General features: G+C 37.6%; 1 long non-coding RNA gene across 2 annotated transcripts in view; it reads left to right on the forward strand.

The window, feature by feature from the left end:
* Window positions 1-22,627, forward strand: part of LOC112657786 (uncharacterized) — a 151,514-nt gene that overhangs the window by 114,219 nt on the left and 14,668 nt on the right. For both annotated transcript variants that reach the window (XR_007412286.1, XR_007412287.1), the window contains one exon: window positions 113-179. This is a non-coding gene — a long non-coding RNA (uncharacterized LOC112657786). The remainder of the gene's footprint in view (window positions 1-112; window positions 180-22,627) is intronic.

Below are 22,627 nucleotides of genomic sequence, written 5' to 3' on the forward strand. Positions count from 1 at the left end.
GTTTCCTCTGTCAAAAGAATAAATACTGAATGGTTCATGAATGATTAAAAAAGGTATACTAATCTTTGGAAGATAAGGATAACAAAAATGTGGTTATTTTTCTCTCTTACAGATACACCCTCATTCAACATGAGGCATTAACTTGAAAAAAAAAATCAGGCCTTCAACTTCAGAACTTGGTAGGTGGTAAAAAAAGAAATACGTAATTGAGCCTATACAGAAACAATCGTCTTAAACGCATTTTATATTTATTCCAGGATTTTTTCCCCACTTTGATTCATAGATACTGTTTTTGTGAAGATCGCTCATAGCAGATAATGCCTTCCATGGTTTTAAAATTCCTTATATATCAAAATTGACCACTGTGACCCTCATTATCAACTTAACTGGCAAGAACCACTGAGACATGGCATTAGTGCTGCTTTACCACACTGTATTAGATAAAATGTGTTCTCCAAAATAACATGTTTAAATTATCCCTTTTTATCCACTGTGGATTGTGAGTGTATTTATTAACAGTCTATTAATTTTGAAGTTATTGAAGCCAAAAAGAACTATAGGTGAACAGGGTCGGGGGTAACAGCCCAGGTTGCTGGAATTAAGCAATTTGAATAGCTAAGGCAATGAGTGGATTGGTTTTCTATTAAGGCGATAGCCAGTATTCACCTCCTAGGTCTTCCGTGGAAAAAATAACTTTGCACATGATTTTACAACATCAATTGTACCTTCTCCAGATAAGTTTGATAGATAAGGGGAATTCTTACTCCTGCTTTTGATGAACAAGTTATATATTGACTTGAATATAGGTATGTTGTCCATTTTCTGTAAACGAGCAAAATATGCATAATGCAGAAAAACAGATGTGTGAAGTACTGAATTGTGACAAAGCAGAAAGTCTTTAAGAGGAAATAAAAGAAGATAATGGTGATTGAACCTCAGAAAAAACGGGAGTATGTGAAAGGAAATAATGGAGAGAGAAAGAAGGCAAAAAGAACAGTGAATTAAATCAGAAAAAAATTGAGTCTATCAAATTGAGATCATCTGGCCATTGAATCAAAGTAAATGAGAGCAATCAGCTTGTCATATCTAGGAACTGTCAAGTGAGCATTTTCAACATTCATCTAGGAACTCTACCTATATAAACCAGAAGAAGGGTCCTGCAGACAAGAGGCTAAGAGAAAATCCTTAGTTGAGAGAAATCTAACTTAATTTTTAAATTCTGGAACAGAGAAGACATCACTTGCAGTGCTGTTGTCTGTAATATGCCAACCTCTTTGCAGTCAGCATCCACTGATTTTCTACACTTGAGATATAAAAAGACATTTGACTTCTTTGAATAGTTGACAGAATGAATAATGTACTAAAATTGTAGTTCTGAAAGAGTATGTTAGAGGAATTACTTGGGGAGGTTGACAATAATTCAAATCTCCAGGTTTTACTCCCAGAGACTCAGATCAGTGGGTATGGAGTGATATATCCGGTAACTCTTTTGAACCAATTCACTTAGCCTTTTAATGCATGTCAAGAGGCTGATATTTTACCTTACTTGCAAGCTGACAAATTAGCCTGCCGCAGGTTCATGTATATCAGCAAAAGATAAAAGATTCCTGGGTCAGAGACTAGAGACTTTGTTACTCATGGCACAGAGTGTAGAATGATCATCCATCTGCAGTAGTTTCCCTTCCTCCAATTCCCATAGGTCAATGCTGATGGGTTCAGATGGATGTCTGCACATGCATAGGAGAGGAATCCTGAAATTAGGATAGCTTTATCAAAACCAAACTCTAAACTCTGGGTACAGCTTAATGAGTCCTATGACTCCTGCCACTTGTCTTGACCATCATCTTTAGAAGGCATGAGTATAGGTAGATACATTCATTTTTATTTAGAAGTACGTACACATGATTTCGAGTACTATTCCCTTAACAATTATACTTTTTACCATCAAAGCAAACCTTAAGGATATAGCTTTACTAATAGTTGTGTTATTTCTGTAACTGTTTTACCACAAAAATATCTCCTTATCATTTTTTTTTACCTCATGTGACATCTTTTCTTATCATGACTACACTATCTAGGGGAAAGAAGAACAAGTGCATGATTAGAGAATGTATTTTTATTCATTTAGAGACTACATGAGAAATCTCATTTCCTTGTTTGTCACATTTAATTTTGACTCAAATTCTAAGCTAGAATTGGCTTTGCTTCAAGTTGGTCACTTCTAAAAAATCAATATTCAACAATACAGGCTTGCTACTACTGGTGGCGCTTTAGATTTTATTTTCTGTATCCATATCGCTGTTCGTATGCTTTTTCCACCTAAAATTCCCCTGATTACATCCACATGTTCCACCATATATTTCTCCAGTGCCATACTCTCCATAAAAATCCTCTAGTCCTTAAGATTATTTTACCTGAACTCTTTATTCTGAGGCTAGTTTACCTTTCCATGTCATTTAACCACATCTATCTTGGATAACAAACTGAATACGTGCCTGTTTTTTCTCTGAGACCATGAGAATTACAGGGCCATGGATCAGGTATTATTCAAAATGTTTTCTTCCTGGTGCCAAGCATGGCTAACTCTCTCAGGTCCTCTATTGTTCACCTAAATAGCCAATCTAGCACTCTGGCACTCAATCTCAAATTCAATTATCAAAATTGTTTTTTCAAATAATATGTCACTATGTATTTTCTCTATTTTCTGAATCACTCACCCAATTAACCCCATGATAGCAAATACTTAACTAATTGTATTTACTCTATTTTTAGCATCTAAAGCAATGCCTGGAAATAACATAGATGTTGAATAAACTAAAACCCATAACTTTAAAAAGCGTTCACCTAGCATGACAAATATTTCCATATGAAATTAACATATTTATTGTAATTATTTTATCAGTTCACCAAACAATTCTTTATTTTTTAAAGACATTATTTATTTATTTATCCATGAGAGACACAGAGAGATGCAGAGAGAGAGGCAGAGACACAGGCAGAGGGAGAAGCAGGGTCCATGCAAGGGAGCCCGATGTGGGACTCGATCCCTAGTCTTCAGGATCACGCCCTGGGCTGAAGGCGGCGCCAAACCGCTGAGCCACCCGGGCTGCCCTCACTAAACAATTCTTAAAATGACTGCTTAGTTCTGTTCCATTCTTCTGACTTAGATAAGGTCATTACCTGCCTTTCAGAGACCACTAAAGATTAAGAACCTAGTAATTAAAAACTATGAGAATTAGATGTATGCATATACAGGGAGATATATTTAAATTGGTTAGCTCCATGGAAAATGGACAGTAACACTTGCTATTTCAAAATAGTAAATTACCTTAGTTACAAATACTTCTCCACTTCTTTTATTTTTTTTTTTAATTCAGGTTTGAAATTTTTCTACCAAATCCAAGTTAGTGCTACCCATATATTTGTTAAGGAAAATGTACTTAAGCTACAAAAGTCATTTCTCACACACTATTTAGCAGCCCCTTCTTTTATTTAAGAACTAGTTTCATTATTCCCTAAAATATCAGATGTGGACCATCAGAAAAGTTATTTGTATGGAACTTCTCAAAATCCCACATCAGCGAAACATAAATCTAATTCAGTAACAACTTAACCTTGTTGCATTTGACTTTTCTAGTAAATATTAGACTTTTTCTGTGTTCTACCAAAATTTTCTCCACAGTAAATCTACACCAATAATACGTTTTATATCTTTTATATATTTTGTACTTTTGTATATTTTATATTCTATATTTCTTTTACATATTTTTGCAGTGATAAATATCTGGCCGAAAGTTATTTTGAGGGATTAAATGTGAAGTCTAAACATTTAATCAAGGAGGCTAAGCACTTCATTTGTAAAAGTAGTGGTGCAAAGATAAACACAAGCAAAAAAATATATATATATGTGGCTATTTTCTAACTTGGGTGATGTTTTTGTTTTTTGTTTTTTCCTCAAAGAAGAGACTGGTGATTTCTGCCTGACATAGGAAGTGAACATTTAGATGACAAAAATTGGCAAATACTATTATATCATTAGGTCAAAAATTAGGATTCTGGCATGTAGAGAATTACTGAGATGGACAAATACTGATTTGAATAATGGACAAGGATAAAATAAGCCCACATCTTGAAGCAAACTGAGATAGTGTCGTTGTTCCTTATGTTTGGACCTTTGTCTTAAACATCGGTGTTACTTCTAAAGGGTATTAATTATGAGGTAAGTACAGAAAGCAAACTCAAATATGATTCAAAGTGGTATACTATTATCTCTATATTTTATTTCCCAAGCCAGGCATCACATTTTATGAAAGAGGATTTTAATTTACCAGTGTCTCTTTGATTTGGTATCAGCTGCCTACTTTCCAAAGTGTGAAAGAAATTCTCCTTCTCTGAAATAACTCCATTTCCACAAATAATATCAATTCAAATAAGTATTAAGAATTTGGTCTCTCGATGTTTAGATGTAGAGTCAGAATAGTATACTGTCAAAGTTCAAAGCTGATGACTGGTGGCAAAGTCAGATCAATTTTTCTGCAACACGATTCTAGGTTAAACGTCTTCAGGAAGTAGTTTAGACAATATAGAAAGATGTTAATTTGAAAACATTTTTACACTGTAGGTAATGATGATGATTTCGTTTTTGGAGATTTTTTTTTTTTTTAAAATCATAGTAAACACATCACCCTATACTTTCAAATACAATTACCGCCTCTTCCTATCTCCCCTTTAGCTGTAGATTTCATTCTGTCCACCTATTGCACCCACCTGCAATATTGAAATCTTGCCTTTTAATACGACTTCTCTATTTGCTTCATTGACCTATTATGTATTGCAAATCCAATCTCGCTTAAAAATATTCTTTCCTACTCCTATAACTAATGCCTTTCCCTTCTCTTGTTATTTTCCATTGCTATTTAATTTTACTGCTGTATTTTTATGTTACTCTGAAATGAAATTTAGAATAAAAAACTTCTAAGAATTGCAATATTGTGATAACTAAGCAGATACTCTGTCATATGTATTATTATTGTGGTATTTATGTGTGATGTACGTGATGAAAAGCTGTTAGCAAATTTTATGCTCACTTTCTTGTAATGTAGTGCTGATTTCTAATCACTTTTTGAAGCTGCTTTTCAGTTTTTCATCCTAATACTGTTGAATATAAACTCTACAATGTAAGAAAATAAGCCATAATCTCATAACATTGGATACAGGGTATATTTTTCAGAGGTCAAGCTTTTAATTCAGCTGATACTTTACAGTACGTATTGCCTGAATTGTAAACATCTCTCACACAAATATAACTGCCCAAGTGGGTGAAACCCCAGTGTTCACTGGTGCACCCAGGGAAACTCTTTTTCTTTGTCCTATACCAAGGCCATCACAGTGGCGTCTTCAGAATAGCTGCTGACATGACGGACGACTCTCCTACTTCCAACTTTTTGATCTTCCTTCCCCTTTTCTGAATTGGCAGTTGGTGCTGCTGCTTGCTGAATCCAGTGATACGCCAGGGAGTCTGTTTCTCATGTCCTCCTTCCACATTAAGTCCTCCTTCCACATTAAGGATGCTTTATCATGCAACGAAAACATTGGCTTATGCATATATTGCTGGAAAAAGACTTGGAGATGCTCCTGTGTCTCTCTAGAAAGTCAAATTTCAACTGTGGTCTCCATTTATAAGTATGTGTCATGCCATGCACAAATGTCACAAAGCTTTACTAATACTTAAATAGCAAAGATTTATGATGTTTTTCACAAACATTACATATGTGGGAAGTCCAAGCTAATCTGTATTTCGGTATTTCATTTGTTTTCCAATATGCTTTTTGAATAAGTGTAGTTAGTTATGTTATGAACAGAATAAACTCTCAGGTAAGCTAAGCTTTGTGCAGTGAATGTGAATATTTCTGGTGGCAATAAATCCTTTCTTCTGAAGAACATCTACTGCACTTCCACCCCTAAAACATGATGATCTCAGATTTAGTGATTTTTAAAATTTATTCCATATCTGTCTTTAACATAATCTAACTCTAGGCTTGTGAGTACCTGACATTTTACCCAAGCCTTAATTATCAGGATGTCTCACTCTGTCACAGTGATAAGCTTACCTACTTGTTTTGGAAATTATCTGAATTTATTGGCATCTTCATGAGAATGTTTTACAGAGCTATAAAGATCTTTCAAAGAAGGTAAGTCTGAAAATGTGACTTGCAGAGAAAGTGAAGCCACAAAATGGACAGGAGAGATTGGGTGACCCTGTTCTAGGTTCTTGTAGCCTATGTCTGCCTTTCATCCTTGCAGCCCTGGCATGGTGGTAGAGGCTTACTATAGTGCTATTCTCTTGATTGCTTTCCAGAGCTTGCTTTGATTTCTCAGGCTCTTCCATCACTGGCATAATACCTACTCTCTCTGTTTTAAATGCCCAGTCGTTCCCCCATACTTTTTCTGTTTGAACATGGATAGATTCATCTTTTAGATCTTATTTTCTGTGTGTTCGTTCATTTTGGCAACAATACTTATTCCCCAAAGGCTTACCAAGAAATCTAATAGATAAAATCAATAAAAGTAGAGGTACTAGTAAAGCTGTTGAGGTGACATGATTGTATATAACCTAGCTGGCTTGATTTTTCTATTTCTCTGCCTTCCCAAATCCCTAAACACTACTTAATACAACTAAAAATACATGGCTATATTCTTTTCAGTTGAGGACATCTAGCTATACTGAGAACATATAGATGCCTTAAAAATAGAAGAATCTTACAAATCTCGATGTAATTCCTCATATAGGAATGGTGAGGTCATTGTTTCATTCAGATAAACATCTTTGAATATATGTCTCTCATATCTGCTAATCACTCCATAAGCTCAGTTCAGCCTTAACTTTAAAATTTGATTACACATCTTTTCCTGATACTGTTCTTTACCAGAGACCTTAACTTTTTTTGTGTCTTCCCACCATTATAAGACTTCTCATTTCTCAGGGCTATTTGTGGCCAGTTCCATCACTCATCTTCAAAACCCTTAACTGCTTTACTGTTGCTGTATGCACTGCCCCCTGCCCCCGAGCTCACTCTTGAGCTTTCTGTCTTTGTCTCTGTCTCTCTTTCTCTCTCTCTCTCTTGCTCTTTCTCTCTTTCTCACACACACACACGTGCACCCCAGCACTGCATTTAAATAAGCCATAAAACCTTTAGATAATTGATCATTTTTTGTTCTCTTGGACTCTTACCAACTAATTCTGACCATCATAGACCCTGATCTACAAGGATCAAATCCCATCTTTGTAATCCACACCAAATTGTAGATGTGGTATTTCAAAAGAGTTCTATCAGAGGAAGTAAATTGTGGGATGGCTAGATTGAATGTGGTAATATACGTATAAGACAATATTGATTAAGTGGGAAATGCTGAAACAATTACACAGCAGTAAGACTGCTCCAAGCAACAATTCACAGTATCAGACATCCTTTCTAGACCAGACCTGCCAGGGGGCAGCTTTCATCCCTCCACAGCAAATCATCTTTCTTGAGACAGAGTAATCCATTCAACAATTATTTATTTAATATCTATTCTTTCCCAGTCAATGTATTAAGAACTGGGATTACAAGCATGGATCGTATCTTCAAGTCCCTTGCATTTTAATATAAAGATAGGGGTGTAAATGATTACAATGTGAAATTGTACAATTATAATGAAAGATTTGACAAGGTACTAATGAAGTTGAGAAAATTTGGATGTAACTAAGGCTACTTGAAGAGGTTTTGCAAAGTGGCATGCCAGGCTGGACTCTGAAGTTACTCTATGTAAGTGATGCATGGGGGGAAGAGTATGGTTGGAGGTGAAGCCCTGATTTGGGGATCCAGCCAGCTTCCCAAAGCCAGATTATTTATTATTATAAACAGGTGACAGTCACAGTACCTTATTGAACACAATACATGTTTTGTAAAAATGAACAGAAATAGTGCATCCTAGTGAAGTGGCAAGCCTTGGAAACAGGCAGAGTCTAAGCCAACCACCCCTCTAAGCATTGTTTTGAATATACTTAAAATTCTCATTGATGTTGCAAGATATATCAGAAGCAATGCATGTTAAGTAGTTAGTGCAACATCTGTCATGTTAGAGGTACCAAAAATATAAGTTATTCACAATAGCCTGAATATTAGTGAAAGCAATAAAGGTGGCTGTGCTGGCAGAGTGATTTTATATGGTCTCTTGGAATTACTTCATTAGTCATGTCATTCTATGCCAGCCAGATCCTAGAAGGAAAGCCAAATCAGGATATTCAGAGTATTTTTTTTCTTGTGGCTGCAGTATTAACAAATAATGATGAAATTTTTTTCTGTACTAGGAAATGTGCTTAATTTAATTTAATGGCATATAAGTAGCCCTAGTTCTGTCCAGGTCCTGATTTTAAAGTCCATTATAACCTATCACTGTGGAAGTGTCAAATCCACACCCATATGTAGGTCTTCCAGTGACTGAGGTCAATCTAAATAATGGCCTCCATTTATGCTGTCCAAACCTATTGTTTTCAAAAAGAACTCAGAGGCTGATATCTTTGAGCATGGAGTTCTGGCTTGAGTGAAATGAGACTATTGTCACCTCCAGGGAATAATTAACTAAAGGTTTAAGCACTGCTCTTGGGGAAGAGGTGGGTTTTTGGGGGAATTGAGAATCTCCTCAGGAATTCTTGGAATGGAAAAAAAATTGCAAACGCTAAGACTCTCATATAGTAGGGACCAATTCTTTTCTTGTCCTTTTTGAAGTATGCATTTATTAGAAAACAGAGACTCTAGAGAAACATCTATCCATTCACACAAAACAAATTCACAGCCTGGGCTTAAACTAAAATTGTCCTTATATGAAGAGCTAGTAGAAGTAGCTGAAAATGACAGCCAGTATGCCTCATCCTCACTCTTTACTAGTGAAATGTCATCTACATTCACTAGTAATTCATTAGTAATTAATTGAATCAGGAATATTTTAAAGCCACAGTTCATTGGTATTGTTATGTGCCTTAATTTTACTTCGAAGTATCTTACCATGAAGTATTTTGATATTTGAAGTATGAATTTTAGGAGTTTAAGTATTTTTCCACAAGAGATTTTAGAAGACTTATTTTAAGATCTCTTATGTAGATAAATTATCTGTAAAAAACAGACTAATCTTAATCATATTCTTTGTATTGTTGAATCCAGTCTTAAATTTGAGTACCTCTGGCTCCTGTGTGATTTTTCTGAAAATTTAATGTTAATTTAAAAAAATATGTCAAATGCATATTTTTAAGGGAAAAAATGATGAATCTAGTATGTACCAAGTAGGTTTCACCACACAAACTTAAATCCACACATTTTTTTGTGTGTGAAGATTATTTCTACCATGTGAATGAGACATTAGGGGCATGGCAATGTTTGCTTGTGGGTCCAAACTGCTTCGTGGTTATAAGACAACCAGTTAACAAGGAATTCACTTGAAAAGAAGATTTTCACTTGTTGATTCTCTTTTCTGGATTTTCATTGTCCCATACCATCCAACATTAAATCGTGAAAACAGTATCAATATTTAATGATGTAAAGCTTTTATCACATGATGTATTTCACTTCTGACTACTGCTGAGAATAATTCTACTGTTCAGTTCTCCAAAAGCACTTTCATGGGAAGTTACCTTTTTGTTGATTACAAGGCATATTTGTTTTCATGATAGTTTTCACTAGTTTGAGGTAACTGCAGTGGTGGTGCAAGGAAAGATGTTGTAGAATAATGCATAGTCTGTAATCTTAGAGAAATCATGTAAATGCAATGAGAAACAAAAAATCATGTCTTAGCAACCTTTTCTAAAGTGATTATATTGATTATATTTCTAGGTCTAAAGGACCTTAAAAACTTTTCCCGAGTTCTATATTTAATGAAAAGGTATTATCCATTGTAACAAAATTTCAAGACACTGGAAGTGCTACAATACAGTTGGATGGAAAGTAGTGATAGACATTATGGAGCTGTGTTACCGCAGGGATAGTGGAGCAAACATTTTAGAGAAATATATAGTTCCATGACTAAATTAATCAAATCACAAATAAAATTGGCTTAGCTAAATGCATTATGGTGTGCATTTACAACAGAATAGTATGTAGCCATTAGACAAGATGGTATTTAATGATAGGGGGAAATGTGCATAAGCATTTTGTTCAAAACACATGGTTAAAGTTTTTAAAAGTTGATTCAACTTTAGAAACTTATGATTTTTCTTAAGGTGCAGATGTTTTAATGAGTAAAAAAGTCTATTGAAACAACTGATAACACTAGCATTTATTAGGATGTTTAGTTGATTGCTAAAATAATTATATTTTCTAAGCTGTCTAGAGTGAATATATATTTCTTTGGAAATAAGATAAATCAATGTTATAAATGTTTGTATTTAAAATGGTCCTCTCACATCTTAAACACATGCATAGATGGCTGGGAATATGACATTCTTTATGCCTTTTAACACAATGCTTACTGTAAAAGAGTTCCTAAATAGTGAATAAATGGAATTATAATTGGTAGAAGACCAAGTTTTTTTGTTTGTTTCTGAAAAGGAGTAGATAATTGGAGAACATGATACACATCTACTTAGTCATGCCCAGAATGCTGTCCTATTTGGATACATACACCATGTCTTTACCTTTATGTAAAAAGTTACTAATGTTATTGAGTGTGTTCTATTTTTTCTCAATATCCTGGTTTCAGTTCAAAATCTCTAAATTGGTTAAGGATCCCATACTAGAGTTCAACCTGGAGTTCCAACATGTTATAACACAAACCAAAATATTTTATACATTGAATGACCTTGGTTATTTTGTGCGGTTTGTCATTGGATATGATGGGATAAGAAATTTTCATTTTATATGCATTCCTGGATTACCCAATCAAATACTAATTTTATGGTTTCCACTCTATTAGGCACCTTTGATCTCTCCTTCAGAGCCTACTCACTTTCTTCTGCTTTTTAAAAGTTGTCTGTTATTTTAATACACAGTCTATCTTTTACTGTGATTCTTATTTGTGTCTTAGTATCTTTCAGCCTTCCTCTGGCAGTTGGTATACCAAACATGATCAATCTCTGGCCCGTAGTTATTATTTTGGGGTATTGTTTCTTTTGTCTTTAAGTTCTCTTTTCTATGGTCTTTTTTTCCCCTGTAATTATTTAACTGATAGTAATAGTTGAATTCATTAAATGCCAGCTGGCATTGTATGTGATTATAGAGACCAAAAAAAAAAAAAATCTCTGGTCCATTTCTTCTTTCATTCTTTGGTCTTTCAGTCTACAGATATTAAACTGTAGTTGTTAGAGGCTGAGACTCTGAAGCCAGCTTACCTATTTCAAATCCAAACTCTGCCACTAATTAACTGTGTGACCTTGGACAAATTCCTCAACTTAAAAAAAAAAAAATTCCTCAACTTCTGAATTTGTTTCTTCATTTGTACAATGAGGTTGATTATGGACGTGTTGCAAAATCATGGCCCCTTAAAGATGTCCATGGACCTCCAAACAAGATTTTGCAGATGTGATTAGCAGTCCTGAGATGGAGAAATACTCCTTAAAAATGAAATAGGCAGGAATTCAGAGTTAGGTAATGCGATGAAAGCAGAGCACAAGGATAATGTAGCATGATAAAGGCATGACTGGCCACTGATGGCTTTGCAGATGGTGGAATTGAGCCATGAACCAAGAATGTGGATGGCCTTTCTAAGCAAGAAAAGCTAAGGAAATGGATTCTTTTCTCAAGCCTATAGAAGAAAGTCTTGTTGCTAAATTAACATTAGCCCAGTGAGATCCATTTTAGAATCCTGACTTCCAGAATGATGATAAATTTGTTTTTTTAAGTCATTGAGTTAATGATAATTTGTTACAGTAGCAGTAGGAATATAGTAGGGCTTCCAGGAGAATTCTAAAAATCAATATTTGTGAAGCAGTTAAAGAGCATCTTATAATCACTATATATGTGTTTTTGCACAATATTTATGTAGGTACCTAAAGAAATAAGTATTGAGAAGTATCAGGTGCCCCCTACAAATACTTCACATGCATATAGACAGAAAATATATGTAAAGAATTATCCCTATTCGGTTGTAATATACCTTAAATGAAACTACACAAATATATTAGAAATGGTATATATCTATATTATATGTAACCTACATTATAAGGGAAAGCTGCTGAGGCTTTGGCATACTCATGTAATGATAAAACAATAGGGATCTGGAATAGATTCTATGTGTAGTTGCTTTAATGATGTTAGGGTAGTATTCTTAGATCTAACATGTGAACCTAATGCTTGCCTTTGCTTAAATGCTGAGGGAAAAAAGCTTTCCCTAAAACAGTGTTTAGCTCAGATGACAGAACTTTAGTTGTGAGATACCCAACTCAGTTTTAGAGAAAACCACAAAAGTATAGCATGCACCTTGGTGCTTGAATGGTAAAAGGCCTTTCTTTACTTGTGCCCAAGGGAAGTAAAAATCGCCTTTGAGAAACCTGGATAAACACCAATCCCCTCAGAAAATGCTGCAGTGGGAACCTGATGCAGCTGGTCCACTTAGGATTGACATTACAGGTGTTCTTATTCAGTGAAGAGGTTGCAGCTGTCAGTATAATCGCAACAGATGGCCATCCAGGACTCCTTGTCTGCCACTTGGGCTGAATCAGTACATCGGTAATGCCAAGTATTAAACCACATTCCTGACTACTGGGAGTGGGTGTTTCTCTTCCCCAGCCTACTCGAATGACCACCTAGAAATGGTGTCATAAAAGATCTTTCAATCTCAGAGAGATTTTAAGAGTATCTCTGTCTCCCACAGGTTAGACCAAATTCAGATACTGGGGCTGGGAGGCATTCTCTTTTGAGAGATGATCAAGGGGATTATCACTATTTCATCAGAATACATATTGTCATCCAGGCCATCAATAACTTGTAGTAACTGAAGTCTGTGTTGTGCAAAAACATCTATCCATATATCTCCCTATTGGTACAGTTTGATTTACACATAATAGAAGAGAGACATCTGCAGTTTCCTGGTATTAAAACTAAAGAAAACTAAAAAGTACTTCTATTTGAATTACAAAGAAAGCTTTTGGGGGAGGAGCAAGATGGCGGAAGAGTAGGGTCTCCAAATCACCTGTCTCCACCAAACTACCTAGAAAACCTTCAAATTATCCTGAAAATCTATGAATTCGGCCTGAGATTTAAAGAGAGACCAGCTGGAATGCAACAGTGAGAAGAGTTCGCGCTTCTATCAAGGTAGGAAGACGGGGAAAAAGAAATAAAGAAACAAAGGCCTCCGAGGGGGAGGGGCCCCGCGAGGAGCCGGGCTGAGGCCGGGGCGAGTGTCCCCAGGACAGGAGAGCCCCGTCCCGGAGACGCAGGAGCTGCACCGACCTTCCCGGGCGGAAAGGGGCTCGCGGGGAGTTGGAGCAGGACCCAGGGGGGCGGGGATGCCCTCGGGCTCCCCGGGACAGTAACAGCAACTGCGCGCCCAGGAGAGTGCGCCGAGCTCCCTAAGGGCTGCAGCGCGCACGGCGGGACCCGGCGGGACCCGGAGCAGCTGAAGGGGCTCGGGCGGCGGCTCCGCGGAGGGGTCTGCGCGGCCCCGGGAGCAGCTGGGAGGGGCTCGGGCAGAAGAAGAGGCTCCGTGCGGAGGGGGCTGCGCGGTTCCAGGAGCAGCTCGGGGGGCTCGGGCGGCAGCTCCGCGGAGGGGGCTGCGCGGCCCGGGAGCGCGAATCCACCAGCGCAGGCTCCGGAGCACAGGGCGCCGGGACACAGCCCAGGATCCGGCCTCCCCCGGGACAGGCAGAGGCCGGGAGGGCCCAGGACAGCGAGGACGCTCCTGCCCCAGCTGAGCAGATCAGCGGCCCCGCCCGGAGCCTCCAGGCCCTGCAGACGGAGAGCTCGGAGTTCCTGCCGGAGCTGAATCCAGGTTCCCAGAGCTGCCCCGCCACTGGGGCTGTTCCTCCTGCGGCCTCACGGGGTAAACAACCCCCACCGAGCCCTGCACCAGGCAGGGGCACAGCAGCTCCCCCAACTGCTAACACCTGAAAATCAGCACAGCAGGCCCCTCCCCCAGAACACCAGCTAGACTGACAAGTTCCAGGAGAAGCCAAGGGACTTAAAGTACACAGAATCAGAAGATACTCCCCGGTGGTTCTTTTTTTGTTTGTTTGTTTTTGTTTTTGTTTTTGTTTTGTTTTGCTTTTTGATTTGTTTCCTTCCCCCACCCCCTTTTTTTCTCCTTTCTTTTTCTTTCTCTTTTTCTTCTTCTTTTTTTTTTTTTCGTTTTTTTTTTTCTTTTTCTTCCCTTTTTTTTTCTCTTTCTCTTTTCTTTCCTTCTTTCTCTCCTCTCTTTTTCTCTTTTTCCCAATACAACTTGCTTTTGGCCACTCTGCACTGAGCAAAATGACTAGAAGGAAAACCTCACCTCAAAAGAAAGAATCAGAAACAGTCCTCTCTCCCACAGAGTTACAAAATCTGGATTACAATTCAATGTCAGAAAGCCAATTCAGAAGCACTATTATACAGCTACTGGTGGCTCTAGAAAAAAGTATAAAGGACTCAAGAGACTTCATGACTGCAGAATTTAGAGCTAATCAGGCAGAAATTAAAAACCAATTGAATGAGATGCAATCCAAACTAGAAGTCCTAACGACGAGGGTTAACGAGGTGGAAGAACGAGTGAGTGACCTAGAAGACAAGTTGACAGCAAAGAGGGAAACTGAGGAAAAAAGAGACAAACAATTAAAAGACCATGAAGATAGATTAAGGGAAATAAACGACAGCCTGAGGAAGAAAAACCTACGTTTAATTGGGGTTCCCGAGGGCGCCGAAAGGGACAGAGGGCCAGAATATGTATTTGAACAAATTCTAGCTGAAAACTTTCCTAATCTGGGAAGGGAAACAGGCATTCAGATCCAGGAAATAGAGAGATCCCCCCCTAAAATCAATAAAAACCGTTCAACACCTCGACATTTAATTGTGAAGCTTGCAAATTCCAAAGATAAGGAGAAGATCCTTAAAGCAGCAAGAGACAAGAAATCCCTGACTTTTATGGGGAGGAGTATTAGGGTAACAGCAGACCTCTCCACAGAGACCTGGCAGGCCAGAAAGGGCTGGCAGGATATATTCAGGGTCCTAAATGAAAAGAACATGCAACCAAGAATACTTTATCCAGCAAGGCTCTCATTCAAAATGGAAGGAGAGATAAAGAGCTTCCAAGACAGGCAGCAACTAAAAGAATATGTGACCTCCAAACCAGCTCTGCAAGAAATTTTAAGGGGGCCTCTTAAAATTCCCCTTTAAGAAGAAGTTCAGTGGAACAGTCCACAAAAACAAAGACTGAATAGATATCATGATGACACTAAACTCATATCTCTCAATAGTAACTCTGAATGTGAACGGGCTTAATGACCCCATCAAAAGGCGCAGGGTTTCAGACTGGATAAAAAAGCAGGACCCATCTATTTGCTGTCTACAAGAGACTCATTTTAGACAGAAGGACACCTACAGCCTGAAAATAAAAGGTTGGAGAACCATTTACCATTCGAATGGTCCTCAAAAGAAAGCAGGGGTAGCCATCCTTATATCAGATAAACTAAAATTTACCCCAAAGACTGTAGTGAGAGATGAAGAGGGACACTATATCATACTTAAAGGATCTATTCAACAAGAGGACTTAACAATCCTCAATATATATGCTCCAAATGTGGGAGCTGCCAAATATATAAATCAATTATTAACCAAAGTGAAGAAATACTTAGATAATAATACACTTATACTTGGTGACTTCAATCTAGCTCTTTCTATACTCGATAGGTCTTCTAAGCACAACATCTCCAAAGAAACGAGAGCTTTAAATGATACACTGGACCAGATGGATTTCACAGATATCTACAGAACTTTACATCCAAACTCAACTGAATACACATTCTTCTCAAGCGCACATGGAACTTTCTCCAGAATAGACCACATATTGGGTCACAAATCGGGTCTGAACCGATACCAAAAGATTGGGATTGTCCCCTGCATATTCTCGGACCATAATGCCTTGAAATTAGAACTAAATCACAACAAGAAGTTTGGAAGGACCTCAAACACATGGAGGTTAAGGACCATCCTGCTAAAAGATAAAAGGGTCAACCAGGAAATTAAGGAAGAATTAAAAAGATTCATGGAAACTAATGAGAATGAAGATACAACCGTTCAAAATCTTTGGGATGCAGCAAAAGCAGTCCTAAGGGGGAAATACATCGCAATACAAGCATCCATTCAAAAACTGGAAAGAACTCAAATACAAAAGCTAACCTTACACATAAAGGAGCTAGAGAAAAAACAGCAAATAGATCCTACACCCAAGAGAAGAAGGGAGCTAATAAAGATTCGAGCAGAACTCAACGAAATCGAGACCAGAAGAACTGTGGAACAGATCAACAGAACCAGGAGTTGGTTCTTTGAAAGAATTAATAAGATAGATAAACCATTAGCCAGCCTTATTAAAAAGAAGAGAGAGAAGACTCAAATTAATAAAATCATGAATGAGAAAGGAGAGATCACTACCAACACCAAGGAAATACAAACGATTTTAAAAACCTATTATGAACAGCTATACGCCAATAAATTAGGCAATCTAGAAGAAATGGACGCATTCCTGGAAAGCCACAAACTACCAAAACTGGAACAGGAAGAAATAGAAAACCTGAACAGGCCAATAACCAGGGAGGAAATTGAAGCAGTCATCAAAAACCTCCCAAGACACAAGAGTCCAGGGCCAGATGGCTTCCCAGGGGAATTTTATCAAACGTTTAAAGAAGAAATCATACCTATTCTCCTAAAGCTGTTTGGAAAGATAGAAAGAGATGGAGTACTTCCAAATTCGTTCTATGAAGCCAGCATCACCTTAATTCCAAAGCCAGACAAAGACCCCGCCAAAAAGGAGAATTACAGACCAATATCCCTGATGAACATGGATGCAAAAATTCTCAACAAGATACTGGCCAATAGGATCCAACAGTACATTAAGAAAATTATTCACCATGACCAAGTAGGATTTATCCCCGGGACACAAGGCTGGTTCAACACCCGTAAAACAATCAATGTGATTCATCATATCAGCAAGAGAAAAACCAAGAACCATATGATCCTCTCATTGGATGCAGAGAAAGCATTTGACAAAATACAGCATCCATTCCTGATCAAAACTCTTCAGAGTGTAGGGATAGAGGGAACATTCCTCGACATCTTAAAAGCCATCTATGAAAAGCCCACAGCAAATATCATTCTCAATGGGGAAGCACTGGGAGCCTTTCCCCTAAGATCAGGAACAAGACAGGGATGTCCACTCTCACCACTGCTATTCAACATAGTACTGGAAGTCCTAGCCTCAGCAATCAGACAACAAAAAGACATTAAAGGCATTCAAATTGGCAAAGAAGAAGTCAAACTCTCCCTCTTCGCCGATGACATGATACTCTACATAGAAAACCCAAAAGTCTCCACCCCAAGATTGCTAGAACTCATACAGCAATTCGGTAGCGTGGCAGGATACAAAATCAATGCCCAGAAGTCAGTGGCATTTCTATACACTAACAATGAGACTGAAGAAAGAGAAATTAAGGAGTCAATCCCATTTACAATTGCACCCAAAAGCATAAGATACCTAGGAATAAACCTCACCAAAGATGTAAAGGATCTATACCCTCAAAACTATAGAACACTTCTGAAAGAAATTGAGGAAGACACAAAGAGATGGAAAAATATTCCATGCTCATGGATTGGCAGAATTAATATTGTGAAAATGTCAATGTTACCCAGGGCAATATACACGTTTAATGCAATCCCTATCAAAATACCATGGACTTTCTTCAGAGAGTTAGAACAAATTATTTTAAGATTTGTGTGGAATCAGAAAAGACCCCGAATAGCCAGGGGAATTTTAAAAAAGAAAACCATATCTGGGGGCATCACAATGCCAGATTTCAGGTTGTACTACAAAGCTGTGGTCATCAAGACAGTGTGGTACTGGCACAAAAACAGACACATAGATCAGTGGAACAGAATAGAGAATCCAGAAGTGGACCCTGAACTTTATGGGCAACTAATATTCGATAAAGGAGGAAAGACTATCCATTGGAAGAAAGACAGTCTCTTCAATAAATGGTGCTGGGAAAATTGGACATCCACATGCAGAAGAATGAAACTAGACCACTCTCTTTCACCATACACAAAGATAAACTCAAAATGGATGAAAGATCTAAATGTGAGACAAGATTCCATCAAAATCCTAGAGAAGAACACAGGCAACACCCTTTTTGAACTCGGCCATAGTAACTTCTTGCAAGATACATCCACGAAGGCAAAAGAAACAAAAGCAAAAATGAACTATTGGGACTTCATCAAGATAAGAAGCTTTTGCACAGCAAAGGATACAGTCAACAAAACTCAAAGACAACCTACAGAATGGGAGAAGATATTTGCAAATGACATATCAGATAAAGGGCTAGTTTCCAAGATCTATAAAGAACTTATTAAACTCAACACCAAAGAAACAAACAATCCAATCATGAAATGGGCAAAAGACATGAACAGAAATCTCACAGAAGAAGACATAGACATGGCCAACATGCACATGAGAAAATGCTCTGCATCACTTGCCATCAGGGAAATACAAATCAAAACCACAATGAGATACCACCTCACACCAGTGAGAATGGGAAAAATTAACAAGGCAGGAAACAACAAATGTTGGAGAGGATGTGGAGAAAAGGGAACCCTCTTACACTGTTGGTGGGAATGTGAACTGGTGCAGCCACTGTGGAAAACTGTGTGGAGGTTCCTCAAACAGTTAAAAATATACCTGCCCTATGACCCAGCAATTGCACTGTTGGGGATTTACCCCAAAGATACAAATGCAATGAAACGCTGGGACACCTGCACCCCGATGTTTATGGCAGCAATGGCCACGATAGCCAAACTGTGGAAGGAGCCTCGGTGTCCAACGAAAGATGAATGGATAAAGAAGATGTGGTTTATGTATACAATGGAATATTACTCAGCTATTAGAAATGACAAATACCCACCATTTGCTTCAACGTGGATGGAACTGGAGGGTATTATGCTGAGTGAAGTAAGTCAGTCGGAGAAGGACAAACATTATATGTTCTCATTCATTTGGGGAATATAAATAATAGTGAAAGGGAAAATAAGGGAAGGGAGAAGAAATGGGTGGGAAATATCAGAAAGGGAGACAGAACATAAAGACTGCTAACTCTGGGAAACGAACTAGGGGTGGTAGAAGGGGAGGAGGGCGGGGGGTGGGAGTGAATGGGTGACGGGCACTGGGTGTTATTCTGTATGTTAGTAAATTGAACACCAATAAAAAAAAAATTAAAAAAAAAAAAAAAAAAAAAAAAAAAAAAAAAAAGAAAGCTTTTGTGTATTACTAACAAGTGCTTAATATGTACTAAGTATTATGCTCTAATGCATTGCCTTTTAAACCTAATAATTCTGTTATATACATGTTGATTCAACCCTCGTACTTCATAGATGATAGCACCAGTGTATACATAATTGTTGCAATATACACACAGTTTATATTCATCTGACCTCAAAGACTGCCTGGGGCAACTCAATACTTCTGCCTTTAAAACTTCTTCTGGGCACTGTATGATTACCCCACAAAACCCAGGGCCAAATTTTAAAATAGGAAGCAAACACACACATAACTGTTAAATCCTAACAGTTTGGAGAATCAAGTTTGCTCTGTGACCTTATCTGGTACATCTCTAGATATTGAACTTGACTGTGAACAGCTGCTATACTAAATATTAAAAACCCACAGGAAGAACAGAGAAGCTTGCACCACAGAGGGCCTGACAGTGCCTTTATCAGAAGGCCATAGCACTAAATCAATGTAGCTGAAATGTACTTTCATCCCAAAGTGCTCCAATCTTAGAAGTTACCTGAAAGATGCAACACATTTATCTTCCAGACAACAGATTCCTAGTGGGTTTCTCCTCGATTTTCCTAAGCTGCAGGACTTTCTACCACCAGGGGGCGCCAGAGCAACAATCAAGACACTGTAGATTCTTAAGTAAAAAGACATAATTTTCTCCTGAATCATGACTCATCCATGGTGTTGGGGCAATAGATGGCACCTAAGGGCACAATTCGTGATCAACCAGAGCTTTACAAGAGTCCATGATGTTAATTTTAATTTAAGGAAGGATAAAATAATTTATACAGAGAATACCGGAACTCTATTAGAATATTCCTCCTGCCAAATATGTCTGAGTCATTACCAAGAACTATTTTCTTTTGTGCCTACTGCTTTACTTTTTCTAATGGAAAGGGTTCCTAGAGGAAAGACCCAAAAACCTGTTAAAAAGATCAGAGACAAATAGTAAAATCAGCTACTTAACAATAGAAATAGTGGCATTTGGATTAAGAAAGCATTTTTTTTTTTTTTACTAGAAAATTCTTGGAACTCTATATAGTAAATATTAGCCCTAAAACTCCTTCTAAGAAATTTTAAGAAGGGAAAGTTCCCAAATATCTCACTGCAGCACTCAGAATAACAAAGTTTTCTTGCATGTTTTCTCTTCACATACTTGTTTGTGTATATGTGTGTCTGCACCATAGATGCCATGTATGTTACATAATATATGTCCTGTGTGCTTTGTAACAATTGATATGTACTGTTTACATGTATACTTTTTACATTTTTTCACTTTGTATATCATGAACATCTTTCCTCTTAGGCCGTAAATATCTACAGTCCCTGACTTATAAGGGTTCATCTTAGATTTTTTTGACTTTAAGATGTCGTGAAAGCAATATGCATTCATTAGGAACAATACTTCAGATTTTGAATTTTGATCATTTCTTGGGATGTTGTGATACTATCCAGTATGATACTGTCTTGTGATGCTGGGCAGTGGTAGTCATAGCTGCTTGTCAGCCACGTGATCACCAGGGTGAACAACTGACAGAGAACCTCTCCCTACTCATAAACTATTCTGTTTTTTACTTTCAGTATAGTATTCAGTACATTATATGAAATATTCAACACTTTATTATAAAATCATTGTGTTAGATGATTTTGCCCAACTGTGGATTAAGATAAGTTTTCTGAGTATGTTTAAGGTAGGCTAGGCTGAGTTATGTTCAGTAAGTTATATGTATTGGCTGTATTGTTTACTTAAACCCATAAAAAGTTGAACAGTGGCATGTTACCCCATTGTATGTCAAGAAAGATCTGTAGTTCTTTTTAAATAAACTAGATATCTATATGTCTACATTACTAAAACAATATAAATACATTAAGTTATATAATTTTCTTATTTTTTTAAAAGATTTATTTTAGAGAGTGCAAGCAGGTGAGCTAGGGTGTGGGGGAGCTGGGTGGGGGAAGAAGAAGAGAGAAACTCAAGCAGACTCCATGCTGAGCACACAGAGCCTGACTGGGGCTCAATCCTATGATCCAAGCCTACAACCTGAGCCAAAACCAAGAGTTGGAAGCTCAACCCACTGTGCCACCCAGGCACTCCTGTATTGTTCCCTTTAAAAATATATTCTTTTACCAATTTAAGCCTGTTATATATTTGGCATGCAATAATTCACTTACGTGACTGGATATTTCTACTTCTTTAAGGAAGAAACCCTTACATACTACATACCTCTCCGGACAGTGACAGTATGCATGGACTTGTGATAGACTGTTAGTCTAGCGGTAGAGACAGCAGCTTACTTCATTTAGTCTAACATTTCACAAATAAACATTCATCACTTTAAAAATACTAACCTAAATCTCGGGATCCCTGGGTGGCTCAGCAGTTTAGCACCTGCCTTCGGCCCAGGGCATGATCCTGGAGTCCTGGGATTAAGTCCCACATTGGGCTCCCTGCATGGAGTCTGCTTCTGTCTCTGCATCTCTCTCTCTCTCTCTCTCTCTTTCTGTGTGTCTCTCATGAATAAATAAATAAAATATTTTTTAAAAAAGTAAAAAAAAAAAAAAAAAACTAACCTAAATATCTGCAGACATAGATTGTGATGCGTCATTCTAGATTAATTCTTCAATTTGCTTTGACCCTAGAGAGTGCTCCTCAAATTTTAATCTGCATGTTGATCACTTGGGGAGCTTGTTGAATTGCTGATTCTGATTCTATAGGTCTGGAGTGGAACCTGAGATTCTGCATTTCTAATTAGCTCCCAGGTTATGGTCGCTTGTCTGTGAATAGCTGACCAGTGAGATCTTATATTAGAAGATAGGATGTAATTCACATGGGGTTGTTTTGATCCTAGGAAATGGCAGGAAGCAGTAATTTGAATGACCTTTCCAATTCATAAAAGGAACTTTTCTCCCTTTACTTTTTAGTGATTCATTTGTTGGTGCTTTACATTTGATCGAATTTTTAATACTATCTTTGAACATGGATTAAGAAAGCTCTCTGAGGAAAGTAGCATGGTTAATACTTTATGTGAGATACTATTTTAACAGCAATATATTAGCCAGATTTAGGAGTAAGTAAGAGCAATGAACTAAGAAACAAATGGTTTCTTCACCAGGTTTTATTCACCCTGCCAAGCACCACTATCCCTGC

Source organism: Canis lupus, chromosome 8 (assembly GCF_003254725.2).
Source record: "Canis lupus dingo isolate Sandy chromosome 8, ASM325472v2, whole genome shotgun sequence".
NCBI classification, from domain to species: domain Eukaryota; kingdom Metazoa; phylum Chordata; class Mammalia; order Carnivora; family Canidae; genus Canis; species Canis lupus.